A 16,635-nucleotide genomic window follows, 5' to 3' on the forward strand; every position below is an offset into this window, starting at 1 on the left:
CATACTGAAAGATCAGCTCAATTCCTGTTTATTTTCTATAACCTTTTTTCAGCTCGGTCTGCAGGATTCTTGATGAAATAAGAATTGTGATTTCTGGACTTAAAATTGAGACGACTCATGGAAAGATATGTATTTTTATTACACTCTTCAATGACTGTAGCAGAGCGTGGTAGTGGTGAATGATGGCTTGTCTTTACTCTGAATAACTGACTTAGTACAGATTTGTACAGCAAACGCAGAAATCCTGAGGAAAATATGGACTGCTATTTAGGATAAAACTAAAGAGTGTTCCAAGAGTGCAGTGTGTCCAGGTTAAAACCAGTAATGTTAACAGCTGGTAAAATAGACAACATACTTGTTTCTGTCCTTCTGCTCAGAGCAACTTATGAAAACTTATCAGCTTTGATAAACAGGCCAATTTAGATGGTGCATTAAGCATTGAGCCTCACATATTTCCAACGTTGCTTGTTCCCTTTCCTTTTGTAGACTCGCCATGCATCTGGTGTGTGTTTGACATCTATGGTTGAAGTAAATGAGGAGGACTATTGGTCATCTGTTTTATAAAATAGCTTCCTGAGTGCAACTTCTGAAAATGTTCTGCTCTTAAATTAATATCATTAAGAAACAGATCGAGATTGTGATTTTAATACTTTTTTTTTTTAATGTGTACAGCTTATGTGACAGGGGTGGCACGGTGGTGTAGTGGTTAGCGCTGTCGCCTCACAGCAAGAAGGTCCGGGTTCGAGCCCCGTGGCCGGCGAGGGCCTTTCTGTGTGGAGTTTGCATGTTCTCCCCGTGTCCGCGTGGGTTTCCTCCGGGTGCTCCAGTTTCCCCCACAGTCCAAAGACATGCAGGTTAGGTTAACTGGTGACTCTAAATTGAGCGTAGGTGTGAATGTGAGTGTGAATGGTTGTCTGTGTCTATGTGTCAGCCCTGTGATGACCTGGCGACTTGTCCAGGGTGTACCCCGCCTTTTGCCCGTGGTCAGCTGGTATGGGCTCCAGCTTGCCTGCGACCCTGTAGAAGGATGGAGCGGCTAGAGATAATGAGATGAGATGAGCTTATGTGACATGAAACTTTCCATGTCAACGAACTTCTACAGTCACAAGTTCTCTGACCCAGGGCTTCTTATATACTGTACAGTATCGTATATCCCTATTCTATTTTGATTGCCAAAATTTTGTTGTACGCATCAAACAATATACACAGCCTCTAATTAAACCGTACAGTGTTACTAGACACTTGTTATTTGTTAACTAGTGCCTCTGCTGCTCTTTATATACCGTACCACTGTTCTGGATGATTCTGGAATAAACAGGAGTTGAAAGTCTCCCTGACAAAAGTTGCCATGTGAACAAAAAGAATGCTAAAAATAGCCTGAGATGAAGAAGTATAACTGTGTGGCATTATGCAGAAGTCAGCCATGATCCAATGCCTTACTTTGTAGATAAAGGAGTGTGTGTCTGTGTCGACTCATTGCTCAGCTTATACCGACTCCTACATTCCCCGGAGGCTCTTCGAAGTCGGAGTGTTCATTAATAATTTACAGAGTTTGAACAGTTCTCATTAAGGATTAAGGTGTGGTCTGTGCTTGTGTCAACATCACATTAAATTATCATTAACTTGTGCTTGTTGTAGGTGGTGGTGGCTCAGTTGGTAAGGTTCTGTAAGACTCATTGTAAAGTTTAAATCCCAGAAGATGCCAGAAAGTAAAAACAAGCAAACAAACAACAACAAAAAAACACTTTGGCAAGACCTTTAACCCATCGACCTATTGGTTCAGCTTGTATTTTATTCTATCTGAACTCTAGATTGCTTTAAATAGTCATCTGCTGATGAATAACCATAACACACAGTGAATATATCAATGTTTCACAGGGACTGTAGAAAAAGAACCAATTTGCTTCCAAATGCAGCCTTTGAGAACATAAGTCTCCTTTGGAAAATGATCAATAGTTCATTGTGTTACAACTGCCAGTCCTGAGTTAAATTAATGACCTCCCTTTTGGCTGAATTACCTCAGCCATGCTGGTTCAAGACAGCAATAATTCAAGAAATTAAAAACACATTACGGAGGATCTAGCTGTCGCCTGCTCCATTGGGTAATTCCCATCCATCTCATCCCTCCCACCTCTGAAAGGAAATACAATAATCCTCCCATCCATCATGATCCACTGCAGACTTAACCTTCTGTTTATAATGGAAATGGACACGAGGTCCTTGTCTCAGCTTTATGCATTATGAAAAATGGATGAACATGACTGGCCTGGGTCAGGCTTCATCGCTCTTCCAGTCAAAAAAAAAAAGTTGGCCAATTTCTTGCAGTCATTTGAATATATCAAGTTATATTCAGGAGTCGATGTAGTTGTTCAACACATTATAGTCGGGTCATCACTGTGGTTTAATTTTACCTGTAACTTTACACCACCCTCGAGACTTCCTGATAACCTTCATAAATATTACACACAATAACTCAAACGTGTCCCTCAAACAAACAGTAAAAATGTGTCTATTACATTCTAAATACCACTCACAATTTCACTGGAACTTTTTCACATTTTAAAAATATACCTCCCAAAAATATTGACAGCACTATTGCATGGCTAATGGTTCACTCTTGTGAAGAATAATGGCATCATGAATTGAAGTACCAGAATATTTCACCCTGAAATCTGGTTGCCTCTACAACGAGGTTCAGGCTTTATGCGTTGAACAATATTTCAGCACATTGATGAGCCACACTTACAAGTTATGTACCGGTTAAATAAACACAAAAATCTAAAAGTATTTTGCCCTCTCCAGATTTAAATCTGTTGAAAAACAAATCTCTTGAAAAATGTCTTCATTCCTGTATTTTTGAGCTCAAAATATCACTATTGCCTATTGTGTTATTCTTCTTCTACAGTGACCTTTTGTGCATTTCTGTGAAGGGCGCCGATACTTATGGAGAGCACTGTACGTACTTCGGGAAATGGATGGCTCTCCCTTTGAGCTTGGTGTCCTATAATGAAGTGATCCAGATACAAAATTGCTTTTGAAGGACCCATTTACAACTTGCTTTAACAAACTATTTTGGTGAGATTATGATCAAATACACATTTGAAAACAACAACAAAAACATATGCAATTTGTGCACGGGGTGGACAAATCATTAGCCCATGTGTCCGGGACAAGAAGATTTGATATGTAGGGTATTCATATTTTATTCATAGTTGGCCAGAGGAGAAGTTGGACAAGCAATCGACACGTCAGCCAACAACAGCTCGTTGTTGGTAGAATACTTTTTACTAAATGGATTGATTAGTGAACACAGATGATAGAAAATCTTTTCAGAAACAGGAACAAGAAGCATGGAGTAGTCCAGAGCAAAGCTCCTGTGAGTATAACTAGCTCTTACAGATACTCTGATAAAATAAAGATGTTCACCATGTTCAGCCAGATTAGTTGAAACACTGGCCAATGATTTGTTAACAATTATGTTTCCGGACAACAAAACATGGGACTGGGCTTCTTTTCCAGTTTGAAGGTGAACTTCTACCCAAGTCTTAAGTCTCTTGCATAGTTGAACAGGTTTTCATCCAAGATTTCTCTCTATCTGGCTCCAAACATCTTCAACCCTGACCAAAGTCCTACTCCATGCTGATGAAAAGCAGCACCATGTATAAAGGAGTGAATACTTACTGCATGCAAGGCACAGTATGTCCTTCAGGCAGGAGAGTCACAGTGCTCAAGGCCACGCTTCAGCAGGTCAAGAGTTCAGACCTAAGCAGAACCAAGCTACCATTATTATATTGTTGAGAAAGGCACTTACCCTTCTTTTCTCCAGGGCCGCTGTATCCTTGGCTGACCTCAACTTCCTAACAAAAAAAAGGATTCCAGTCCTCTGTATGTGACAACAAAAGCTTTCTGTCCATTTCCGAATAACAAATGATGAGATCTCTCACTTTTCATTAAACCTATAGATTTTCCCTCAGGGCCTGTATTCTGTAGGGAATTTGAATGGATCTGATTTCCCTTGATCAATATTGCCCCTTTTCCACCAAAGCAGTTCCAGGGCTGGTTCGGGGCCAGTGCTTAGTTTGGAACCGGGTTTTCTGTTTCCACTGACAAAGAACTGGCTCTGGGGCCAGAAAACTGGTTCCAGGCTAGCACCAACTCTCTGCTGGGCCAGAGGAAAGAACCGCTTACGTCAGCGGGGGCGGGGGGGCGGAGTTGTTAAGACCAACAACAATAACAAGACCGTGAAAGATTGCCATTTTTAAGCGACGAGAAGCAGCAGCTGTACAAACACGAAGTCATCCATTATTATTGTTGTTGTTGCTGCTGCTTCTTCCATGTTGTTTTTGCTTCGATATTCGTGCCAAGGTTTATGCAAACGTAGCGACGTAACTGACGTATACAGCAACGTAATGACGTGGCTCCCCTTAGCACCGCGAGCTATGGAAAAGCAAACTGGTTCTCAGCTGGCTCGCAAGTTGAACGAGTTGTGAACCAGCACCAGCACTGGCCCCGAACCAGCCCTGGAACTGATTTGGTGGAAAAGGGGTAATATGAAAATGAGTAAGCTCATGAGGTACAGTGTGGGAAGTCAGCATGGCTTGAAATATCAGGGACTTTTTGATGGCTTTCTTGATATTTGTTGATGGACATGGACTTGGTGTCCAGTGGTAACCTGTTTTGAGCACATTGTAACAGGGGTGTAGAAATAATAATTCATAATCTAGCTCACTGAGAAAGTGAAAGATAAAGAAACTTATCCCAGAAGACCTGGAGATGTATGGTACTTGCAGCCAAAAGTGGTTCTACCAAGCATTGATCAGTGGGCTGACATTGCAGGCATTTAGCAGAGGCTCTTATCCAGAGCAACATACAACACAGCAGTCTGGGGAGCAGTTGGGGGTTAGGTACCTTGCTCAAGGGCACTTCAGCCATTCTTGCTGGTCCAGGGAATCAAACTGGCAACCTTTTAGTCCCAAAGCTGCTTCTCTAACCATTAGGCCATGGCTCCCCCACAATAAGCATGTACGGTAGTGCAATTGTGCAGAAGTTCATTAGCTGACTTGTTTCCATTAGTATTCTTTATTTATGACAGTAGCTGTGATAATGATCAACCCATTTAATAACCTTTTAAGTAATTAATGTAGTAGGCAGAGTGGTTTTACAGTAGAATTGGAATAAACTCTTTCAATGTAATTTTCTACTTTTTACATTTTGGAGTCAGTCTTCAAAATCCTTGAACTTGTGTTTTGGGTTTTTTTTTTTTTTTTTTTTTTTTTTACTTTTTGTATATCAAATTGTTCTGTGTGTGTTCCAGATGTTGTTTCAAAGTTTTGGTGTCTTCAGTATTGTTCTGCAGTGTAGAAAATGGTAATATAAAAAAAAGAAAGAAAAAAGATACAAATCACTGAACTAATACAAATCACTGATACTGTATAAATCACTTAAGTTTTTAATTTGCACTTTTGAAAATCTACCTCTTCCCTTTGTTCATTACACATCTTGTGTTTATTGTTTGTGCACTGTTGTCTTTGTTTCGTTGTACTGTATAGCTTTTGTGTTGGTATAATAACAAAAAAGGGGGGAAAAAAAGCATGCCATATATTTTAGTTTGGCTTAAACATGGGATGTCTTAGTCTGAAATACACTATATGGCCAAAAGTATGTGGACACCTGACCATCATACCCATATGTGGCTCTTCCCAAAACTGATTCCAGTTTTGGAAGTGCACAATTGTATAGATTGTCTTTGTATACTGTAGGGTTCTAATTTACCTTCAGTGGAACTAAGAAGCCCAAACCTGTTCCAGTATAGCAATGCCTCGCACGCAAAGCAAGCTCCATGAAGACATGGTTTGCCAAGGCTGGACTGGAAGAACTCAAGTGTCCTGCACAGAGCCGTGACCTCAAGCCCACTGAACACCTTTGGGATGAACTGGAACACTGACTGCACCCCAGACATTACTCCTTGCCCCAACATCAGTGTCTGATCTTACTAATGTTCTTGTGGCCAAATGAACACAGATCCCCAGAGCCACATTCCAAAATCTAGTGGAAAGCCTTCCCAGAAGAGTGGAGGTTATTATACTGTAACTGCAAAAGGGGGAATAGCTCTGGAATGGGATGTTCAACAAGGATAGATTGGTGTTAGGAACAGGTGTGCACAAATACTTTTGGCCATGTACCGTAATGGGAAGCCATGGCCTAATGGTTAGAGAAACATATACAGAATGTATTTTTAAAAATGAGTAATCAATCAAAGGGACCTGTATATACACCCTCCAGTTTGTTGTATTTAAAAAAAAATACTGTCATGGCTAGAGGCTGTTTACACTCTTTCTCTCCCTCTTTTCCCCTCAATCCCAACCCGCAATGTATTCCAGTGAATCCCATGCGATTAGTCTCATTTCTCCCAGGTCAGTGATAGGAGCAGGGGACCGCCCTGATCGTATATTTAACGACATTATTTGCCCTGCGAACTCACATTCATACTTTTATGAAACTGCTGCCACTGCTAGTTAAGATAAGAGCTGTGTGCTGAGAAATATAAACACAGCTGGCTGTGGAAATATTTATTTTGATGATGATGATGACTGAAGGCTGTTTCAAGTGCTGAACGTCCCGCCGCACTTCAGAGTTTGATGAAACATGATGAAATATGATGGTGACAGTGAGCTCGGTGTTTAGTAAACACTGAAACGCGTGGTACAATCAGAACCGGACACTTGAGATTACAGTGATGCACTCTTTCTCACACATTATTGTTTCTATAGTAACAGCACATTCAGAGAGACTTGGACAGAGATGCTCAAAATAAAAATATGTTGCTTTGCTGATTTAACAAAGAAAAATGTACTGAATAATGCTTGATATTGTAAAGTTTGTTTTTTTTCATAAGATGTTTATTTAATATTTATGGTAGAAGTCTCCACTGTCAGTGCTTTGCAAGTACAGTATACGTATTTTCCATCATGGGAAAGTTCAAGCTTTCCAATTTTTCGAAAAAAAAAAAAGAACGAGTGGTGTTTGTCATATTTCAAGACTAATACTACATTCACACTGCAAGGCTTAATGCTCAATTCCGATTTTTTTGTGAAATCCGATTTTTTTGTGAGGTCATTCACATTAACAAATATATGCGACTTGTATGTGATCCTCAGTATGAACGAAAAGCGACCTAAAAGTGTTCCGCATGCGCATTGCAGGATACGACGACGTCACACGCAGTGAGCATGGCCAGTGTTTACGGAAGTAACCTAAAGTTTCCTGTGTATGACAGTAACCAGCATGGAGTACCTGGTGATGATGCAGTTGTTGTTGCGACGGAGCCAGAACATGCACAATAGCCTGATGTTAAGGAGGAGGTTGAGAAGGAAGAGGGCAAGGGTTTTGGCTCAGGCGTTCTGCGGGGTAGTGACTGCAACCTCCGTTCAAAGGAACATCAAAGCCATGTTGTTGTAACTTTTTTTGAGAGACCCGCCGCCTACTTCAGCGCAGAATAGTGACATTTGTGGCTTGTTGATGACGTGTAAGTCGGATGAATGCGACCTGGCGGTTCAGACTGAAGTCGCATATGAAAAGATCGGATAGGAATCGGAATTAGGACCACATATCCAAACGGCCTGGGTCGGATTTGAAAAATCGGATCTGTGTCGTTCATATTGTCAATAAAAGATCGGATACAGGTCACATATGGGCGAAAAAATCGGATTTGAGTCACTTCAGCCTGCAGTGTGAACGTAGTGTAAAACTCCAAGAGAGAAACAGAAAAGAAAAAAGGTGGTGAAGGAACAACTGTTTATAGCCGAAATAACAAAAGTAATAATAGGAACTAACTTGCCTCATGGATATTCCACAATATAAATGTAACAATAAATGGTTAAAAAACACAACATTGATTGATTGATTAATTAATTAATTGATTAATGTTATTATTATTATTATTATTATGTTTGGCAAAGTGCGATGGTGTAAGTGGAATAACACACTTCAAGGTGCACTGTTATGGGAAAATAATCAACTCTGCTTTGAGCTGGATTGCAGCACACCATCCTGTTGGTGATGATTTTTTCAATAACCACACACCACTGAATATTTTATTCCATACATTTTATATAGACAAACATCTAATCTATCTATCTATCTATCTATCTATCTATCTATCTATCTATCTATCTATCTTCACCACTGTCTATTTTGGCCTGCTAAATGTAGAAACAAAGTGTTCTTCTGTTTGTCCCTCTGGAGCAACTCTTAAAACTTATACAACACTGTGGCAGCGGGGGCGTCGCCGAGCAGCAGTCTGTGAATGGAGGGCGGGGTTGGGGAAGGTAAGTGGCTAAGTCATTCCACCTGCTGTCAATTAGTGTGTGTGTGTGTGTGTGTGTGTGTGTGTGTGTCTCTGTTTGTTACAAGGACGGAGCATAAAAGGAGAGAGAGAGCAGAGAAAGGGAGCTCTCTCCCCCAACCACAATGCATGTATGTGAGTGAGTGATGAAAGGAAGCAAGCAAGCTGAAAAGCCCGAATAAAAGTATTCGTACAAATATAAACTCTCGCCTGCCATGCTTCTGTGCTCCACCCACATCAGGAAGTGTTACAGTGGTGCCAAAACCCGGGAGCACAGAAGAGAACCACCCCATGGAGTCCCCGCCATTCGAAGAGCTCGTCCTTGCCCTTGCTACTGCCCAGCAGAACCAGCATCAAGCACAGATCGCCCTCCGAAAGGAGCAGGAGCAACGCTTCGAAACCTTGATGCTGGCCCAGCAGGAAGATTGCCAGGCATTCCGGCACCGGCTCATGTCAGCAGGGGCGTCGACCACAGCTGCCGCCACCCTCACGAAGATGGGACCGCAGGACGATCCGGAAGCATTCCTCGCTCTTTTCGAGCAAGCAGCCGAGGAGTGGGGGTGGCCGCAGGAGCAGCGCGCCTTCTCCTGCTTCTGGCTGGCGAGGCACAGCTCGCAGCGCAGCAGCTCCCTGCTGACAGCCGGCTGGTCTATGTGGACCTAATGAAAGCCATCCTGCAGCGGCTCAGCCGCTCCCCGGAGCAACATTGCCAGTGCTTCCGGACACTGGCATTGGAGGAAGTCAGCCAGCCGTTTGCATTCGGCCAGCATCCGGGACGCCTGCCAGCGGTGGCTGAGGGCGGAAAACCACAACGCCAACGAGATCATCGATCTGGTGGCACTGGAGCAGTTTGTCTTTCGACTTCTGGAAGGAACGGTGGAATGGGTCTAGTGTCATCACCCGGCGTGGCTGGAGCGAGCCATTGAGCTGGCGGAGGATCATCTGGAGGCAGCTCCAACGGCAGGCAGACAAGGCGTCTCCCCTCGCTTCTCTTCTCTCTCTATTCTCCCCTTGTCTCTCGTCCCCCTCCCCACCCCAATCCCCTGCCACGGAGGCGGCGGCTGGCTCCTCCCCAGCCGGCCCGTCGCACCCGTGGTGTCCTCCCCTCTCCTTCTCCTGCGTCTGTGTTGTCTCCCCCTCAGGTGAGTGACACACATAACACCAGTGCAGAGGGAAAGCCTGGGCCGGTGTGCTGGCGCGGTGGGGAATTGGAGCATCTCCAAGGTCAGAGCTCTGCAAGGGAGGTGGGTGCTCTAATCTGGATCCCTGACGTGCCAGAAACTGTCCCCGATCGGGCCGGAACATATCGCATACCGGTAAGTATTCAAGGGGCTACATATCATGCTTTGGTGGATTCCGGTTGTAATCAGACCTCAATTCACCAACGCCTGGTGCAAGGTGAGGCATTGGGGGGAGCACAAGCGGTGAAAGTCTTGTGTGTGCACAGGGATGTTCACCATTACCCTCTAGTGTCTGTCCAAATTCTATTCCAGGGCCAAATGCATAGAATAAAGGTGGCGGTTAGTCCCCGTGTCACCCACTCATTGATTTTGGGTACTGATTGGCCGGTATTTAAAAACCTAATGGAATGTTTAACACGCAGTGGGTCCTGCACTAGTAAGTCACAGGAAGATCCCGGTGTGGCATTGACTGGAGAAGCTGTTGCAGAGCCGTCTACGTCAACACCGCATCAGAGTGAGGAGCAGCCCGCTCCTCCTCCCTCTTTCGGGGATTCCCTTGGGGATTTCCCGTTAAAGCAGTTGCGAGACAAGACTCTGCGGCATGCGTTTGACCAAGTGAGAGTAATCGATGGTCAAACTCTTCAGCCAAGCGCAGCACCGACCTTCCCCTATTTTGCCATTATTAAAGATAGATTGTACCGAGTGACACAGGACACTCAAACCAAGGAACAAATAACCCAGTTGTTAATCCCAAAGAGCCGTAGGGAACTCGTGTTCCATGCAGCTCACTTTAATCCCATGGCTGGACACTTGGGGCAAGATAAAACACGAGCCCGAATAATGGCCCGGTTCTATTGGCCAGGGATTCGCGGGGATGTCCGTCGGTGGTGTGCGGCATGCCGTGAATGCCAATTAATAAATCCCGCGACCACTCCAAAAGCGCCTTTGCGCCCTCTTCCTCTAATCGAGACCCCGTTTGAGCGAATTGGGATGGATCTCGTCGGGCCATTAGATTGGTCAGCATGGGGATATCGCTTTATTTTAGTTCTAGTGGACTATGAAACGCGATATCCGGAAGCAGTGCCTCTCCGCAATATCTCAGCACGCAGTATTGCGGAAGCGCTCTTCTGCTTTATCTCCCGGGTTGGGATTCCGAAAGAAATCCTGACAGACCAAGGCACTTCGTTTATGTCACGCACACTGCGCGCGCTGTATGGGTTACTGGGGATTAAGTCTATCTGCACCAGTGTCTATCACCCACAAACAGATGGCTTAGTAGAGCGATTTAACCAGACACTCAAAAACATAATCCGTAAATTCGTAAGTGAAGATGCGCGTAATTGGGATAAGTGGCTCGAGCCCCTGTTATTCACAGTACAAGAGGTCCCGCAAGCCTCCACGGGGTTTTCTCCCTTCAAATTATTATACGGGCGTAAGCCACGTGGCATTCTGGACGTGCTACGGGAAAATTGGGAGGAGGGACCTTCGCCGAGTAAAAATGAAATCCAGTACGTTCTTGACCTGTGCGCAAAACTCCACACCCTCACGCACCTAACCCAGGAGAATTTACGGCAGGCACAAGAATGTCAAAGCCAGCTGTATGACAGGGGCACGCGCCTTAGAGAGTTCACGCCGGGAGACAAAGTGCTCGTATTATTGCCCACATCGAGTTCTAAATTAATTGCCAAGTGGCAAGGGCCCTTTGAGGTCACACGGCGAGTCGGGGATGTTGACTATGAGGTGACGCAAATGGACAGGGGTGGGGCACTGCAAATCTACCACCTCAACCTTTTAAAACGCTGGAATGAGGGGGTCCCCGTGGCGTTGGTAGTCCCAGAGAAGGTGGAGCTGGGCCCGGCAGTAAAAAAGATAACATCTCGGACCACTCCGGTCCCTTGTGGAGACCACCTCTCACCAGCCCAATGCACGGAGGCAGCCAAGTTGCAGAAGGAATTTTCCGACGTGTTCTCGCCCCTTCCTGGTCGTACCCACCTCATAGAACACCACATCGAAACGACCCTGGGGGTGGTAGTGCGTAGCCGCCCTTACCGCTTGCCTGAACACAAGAAAAAGGTGGTTCGGGATGAACTCAAGGCCATGCTCGAAATGGGCATAGTCAAGGAGTCCCACAGTGACTGGAGCAGCCCAGTGGTCCTGGTTCCCAAGACCGACGGGTCGGTCCGGTTCTGTGTGGACTATAGAAAGGTCAACGCGGTGTCTAAATTTGACGCATACCCAATGCCTCGCATTGATGAGTTGCTTGATCAGTTAGGCGCTGCTTGCTTTTATTCGACACTGGATCTAACAAAGGGATATTGGCAGATCCCCTTGACTCCTCTATCCTGAGAGAAAATGGCCTTTTCCACACCGTTTGGATTAAACCAATTTGTCACGCTCCCTTTTGGGTTGTTTGGGGCACCCGCTACGTTCCAGCGGCTTATGGACAGGGTCCTCTGCCCTCACGCGGCCTACGCAGCCGCCTATCTAGACGACATTGTAATCTACAGTAATGATTGGCCGTGGCACTTGGAACACCTGAGGGCTGTTCTAAACTCGCTGAGGTGAGCGGGCCTCACAGCTAACCCAAAAAAGTGCGATTGGGCGGGTGGAAGTACGGTATCTGGGGCTCCACTTGAGACATGGGCAGGTGCGTCCCCAAATTAACAAGACCACAGCAATTGAGGCCTGCCCGAGGCCCAAGACCAAAAAGTAGGTGAGATGGTTCTTGGGGCTGGCTGGCTATTATCGTAGGTTTCTACCTAATTATTCGGACGTCACCAGCCCGCTAACCAATCTCAGGCCACCCAATTTTTTATCTTTAGGTTCACGGATTTTTTCAACATATTTTTGATGATGTCGGTCGAAATAAAAATAAGTGTCCTTGTCCAATTTTTTTTTTTTTTGCATGGCAAAATTTCAATGTTGGATTAAGATGATAAAATAATTTAAATTCAAGAGACACACTTTACATACATACACACACACATTTTATATATATATATATATATATATATATATATATATATATATATATATATATATATAGTGTGTGTGTGTGTGTTCTTGTGTATAAGTTTATAACACGGACTAGCATTCCAGTACTTACTTCTCTGAAGGTATGTGGCCATATGACCGTTGAGCTCTCATGAGCACATCGAAGGCTGATACTGTACGTTCGTGCTACTTGATTCGATAGGACTCTCTGCGGCACCATCCTCTTCTAATTCCACAGTCAGATACTTGCAGCCAAAATCGCGAACTAACGTTATGGCAGGCATATTCGGCATCGCGCTCATTACATCACCACCTTCTTTCTGTGAACCAAAGATCGTTTTGATCTTTTCATTGTTTACTTTCAATGCTTGAGAGACGAAACCGCCCACGTTTTGGTTAGTGAGACAGTGAAAAGACTTTACCACACTTTATGCTTACGTACAGTTGAGGCGATAGCTCGGAATCCATGCTGGCAGCATCAGCCATGGTCAGCACGAGGCTGACACTGTCGTAAAGCGGTCGTAAATACCATAAAAACATTCAAGTGAATACTCAATGTCGTAAATAGTTTCATTTTCAGACTCGGCTGAAGTGGATATATATACAACACACATTGTCATTTGTATTTGCGATTCTAATACTTTTTACTTAAAGAAATATGACCTAGTACCAGGGATACAGTGTTACAAGAAAAATATGTGACTTTTTTTTTACAGTGACTTTTTTTTTTACATTTCTTTTTGTACGTTTCGCCGGTTAAAATAAAAATATGTACAGGCTTTATTTTTCTAGCGGTAGTATGTAACTGCCATCAGCGGATCCGTGATCCGAAAAATCTAAAATGAGTCGCCTCACTAAAAAGGGGGCTCCAGATCCGGTCCAGTGGACAGAGCAGTGCCAACAGGCCTTCTCTGAGGTAAAAGCTGCACTGTGTGGGGGGCCACTTTTACACTCCCCTGACTTCTCTCTCTCCCCTTTATTTTGCAGACTGATGCATCGGACAGAGGGCTGGGGGCCGTTTTGTCCCAGGAGGTGGAGGGTGAGGAGCGCCCTGTGCTGTACATCAGCCGAGAACTCTCGATGCATGAAAGCAGGTACAGCACAATCGAGAAGGGGTGTCTAGCCATCAAGTGGGCGGTCCTCGCCTTCCGATACTACCTGCTGGGGTGCTCTTTCACTCTCTGGCTCCACCGCATGAAGGATGCCAATGCGCGGATCACCCGTTGGTATCTCGCCCTCCAGCCATTTAAGTTCAAGGTGATCCACAGGCCAGGGGTGCAGATGGTGGTGGCGGACTTCCTGTCCCATGGGGGGGGAGTCAGCTTCAGGCCGGACGGCTCCCCGGCCTGAGTCGGGCGGTGGGGGTATGTGGCAGTGGGGGCATGTGGCAGTGGGGGCGTGGCCAAGCAGCAGTCTGTGAATGGAGGGCGAGGTCGGGGAAGGTAAGTGGCTAAGTCATTCCACCTGCTGTCAATTAATGTGTGTGTGTGTGTGTGTGTGTGTGTGTGTGTGTCTCTGTTTGTTACAGGGACGGAGCGTAAAAGGAGAGAGAGAGCGCAGAGAAAGGGAGCTCTCTCCCCAACCACAATGCATGTGAGTGAGTGAGTGAGTGAGTGAGTGAGTGAGTGAGTCATGAAAGGAAGCAAGCAAGCTGAAAAGCCCGAATAAAAGTATTCGTACAAATATCAACTCTCGCCTGTCATGCTTCTGTGCTCCACCCACATCAGGACGTGTTACAAACACCAATTCCAAAAAAGTTGGGAAGCTGTGTAAATAAAACTGGAAATAAAAACAGATTGTGATGATTTGCAAATCACTGAAACTCTATTTCAGTGAAAATAGAACAAAGACAACATATCAAATATTGAAACTAAGAAGTTTTATTTATTTATTTATTTATTTTTAAAAAATGCTGTATATGCTCGCTGCTGGGCGGCATGGTGGTGTAGTGGTTAGCGCTGTCGCCTCACAGCAAGAGGGTCCTGGGTTCGAGCCCCGGGGCCGGCGAGGGCCTTTCTGTGTGGAGTTTGCATGTTCTCCCCGTGTCCGCGTGGGTTTCCTCCGGGTGCTCCGGTTTCCCCCACAGTCCAAAGACATGCAGGTTAGGTTAACCGGTGACTCTAAATTGACCGTAGGTGTGAATGTGAGTGTGAATGGTTGTCTGTGTCAGCCCTGTGATGACCTGGCGACTTGTCCAGGGTGTACCCCGCCTTTCGCCCGTAGTCAGCTGGGATAGGCTCCAGCTTGCCTGCGACCCTGTAGAAGGATAAAGCGGCTAGAGATAATGAGATAATGAGATGAGATGCTCGCTGCTGACATCAAATTCAAAACATGTTTCAACAACATGTGTTGCATCACCTCTACTTTTAACAACACTCTGTAAATGTTTCGGAACTGAGGAGACCAACTGAAGAGCTGTAGTTTTGAAAGGGAAATGTTGTCCCATTCTCACCTGATATACAATTTCAGTTACCGGTACTCAACAATTCAGGGTCTCCTTTGTCGTAGTTTGCGCTTCATAATGCGCCAAATGTTTTAAATGGGAGACAGGTCTGGACTGCAGCAGGCCAGTTTAGCACCTGCACTCTTTTACTATGGAGCCATGCAGTTTTAATATGTGCAGAAAGCAGTTTGGCGTTGTCTTGCTGAAAGAAGGAAGGCCTGCCCTGAAAAAGATTTTGTCTAGATGGCAGCATGTTGCTCTGAAACGTGTTTATATCATTCAGCATTAATGATGCCTTCCCAGATGTACAAGCTACCCATGTCATGTGCACTAATGCCCCCTCATACCATCACAGATGCTGCTTTTGAGCTGTGCACTGATAACAAGCCCTCTCCTCTTTAGCCCGTCCCAAAAAAGCATTCCAACCTTTTTTTTGGAAACGGGGTTGGATGTGCAACTCTACGTAAGAAAATTTCCCTTAAAAAAAGGTTCCAAGAAGCAAGAAACCTTAACTATCTCAGGCACCATTAAGGAACCTTTATTCCCTGTGGTATCTAAAACAGGATTTCTTAAAAGTGCTGATGACACATTTTTGACATCTCTGGCGATGTTTTATAACATAAAAATTAATTCCCGATGATCCATATATTAATTCACGAAGGCGCCTATTTTACAAGTTATGATAAAAAACGCGGCTATTTGGGCAAATTTGACGGGGCTGCAGCACCCAGGAGACGAAGGAGGAGGAGGAACTATATGACGTCAGCGAAAGAATCTTCCTCCTAACTTACCAGTTTGTTGTTGATGCGACAGGTGTTCAGTTTATCATTATTAGTATTTTTATTATACATTTTATATATATATATATATATATATATATATATATATATATATATATATATATATATATATATAGTTATTATGCCTTCGTGTTCTGTTGCCAGCTTTTGCTCCAAAACCCACAAGGATGGGGTAAGTTTATTCAAGTTTCCCAGAGATCCCGAGCTGCATGCCAAGTGGGTGAAGCAAGTCAGGCGCACTTGTGACAAGTGGGAGCCCTCACCAACATCTGTCCTGTGCTCTGAACACTTCGATTTGGATTGTTTTGACACCCTTCCCAGCTTAAAAGAATCTCTTGGGTGTTCAGTTCAGCACAAACGTGTGTTACTACCATCAGCAGTGCCTACACAGTGTTGCCAGATTGGGAGGTTTCCCGCCCAGTTGGGCAGTTTCAAGTGCATTTTGGTGGGTTTTGAACATATTTTGGGCTGGAAAACTTCAGCAGTATCTGTTGCCAGATCTGTTGCCAGATACTGCTGAAGTTTTCCAGCCCAAAATATGTTCAAAACCCACCAAAATGCACTTGAAACCGCCCAACTGGGCGGGAAACCTCCCAATCTGGCAACACTGCCAGTATTCCGGAGGGGGTCTACTAGTAGCTATGCCGGATCCAAAGACAGTCCTCCTGTCAGAACATGTGTTGTGAAATGACATAAGATAAAGGTACGTAGAGCTATAGATTCTACATGATAATCATAAATGTAATCATAAAGTCGGCGTGATATCAGTCATGTATTTGCTTGTGAAAGCTTGCGGCTTTCATGTAACTGCCGCCTAGCAACGAGAGGCAAAGGGTAAAGAGGGTAGGCATCATAGATTCTATTCGGAAGAGA

The 16,635-nt window shown here is 44.6% G+C and overlaps 1 protein-coding gene across 2 annotated transcripts in view; it reads right to left on the minus strand.

Annotated features, from left to right (window-relative positions):
* Positions 1 to 16,635, minus strand: part of calcrla (calcitonin receptor-like a) — a 129,798-nt gene that overhangs the window by 52,854 nt on the left and 60,309 nt on the right. Inside the window, exon 2 of one of the 2 annotated variants that reach the window (XM_060928934.1) lies at positions 3,682 to 3,762. The exons of the other annotated variant lie outside the window; for it this stretch is intronic. The gene's annotated coding sequence lies outside the window, so the exon portion shown is untranslated. The remainder of the gene's footprint in view (positions 1 to 3,681; positions 3,763 to 16,635) is intronic. 2 annotated transcript variants of the gene reach the window in all.

This window comes from Neoarius graeffei, chromosome 9, assembly GCF_027579695.1.
Source record: "Neoarius graeffei isolate fNeoGra1 chromosome 9, fNeoGra1.pri, whole genome shotgun sequence".
Lineage (NCBI taxonomy): Eukaryota > Metazoa > Chordata > Actinopteri > Siluriformes > Ariidae > Neoarius > Neoarius graeffei.